Raw genomic sequence first — 227 nt, 5'->3', positions numbered from 1 at the left:
ATGGAAAAAAATAAAGCCCGACAGTCCACCCATTGATGGGTGGACTGTTCGGTGGATAAGGAACTGGCTGGATGGCCGCGTCCAGAGGGTAGTGGTCAATGGCTCGATGTCTGGATGGAGACCGGTGACGAGGGGTGTCCCTCAGGGGTCCGTGCTGGGACCGGTGCTGTTTAATGTTTTCATCAATGACTTAGACAGCGAGATCGAGTGCACCCTCAGCAAGTTTG

This window comes from Egretta garzetta, unplaced genomic scaffold, assembly GCF_000687185.1.
Source record: "Egretta garzetta isolate BGI_Z169 unplaced genomic scaffold, ASM68718v1 scaffold275, whole genome shotgun sequence".
Lineage (NCBI taxonomy): Eukaryota > Metazoa > Chordata > Aves > Pelecaniformes > Ardeidae > Egretta > Egretta garzetta.
Note: the sequence above shows the minus strand (reverse complement) of the source record.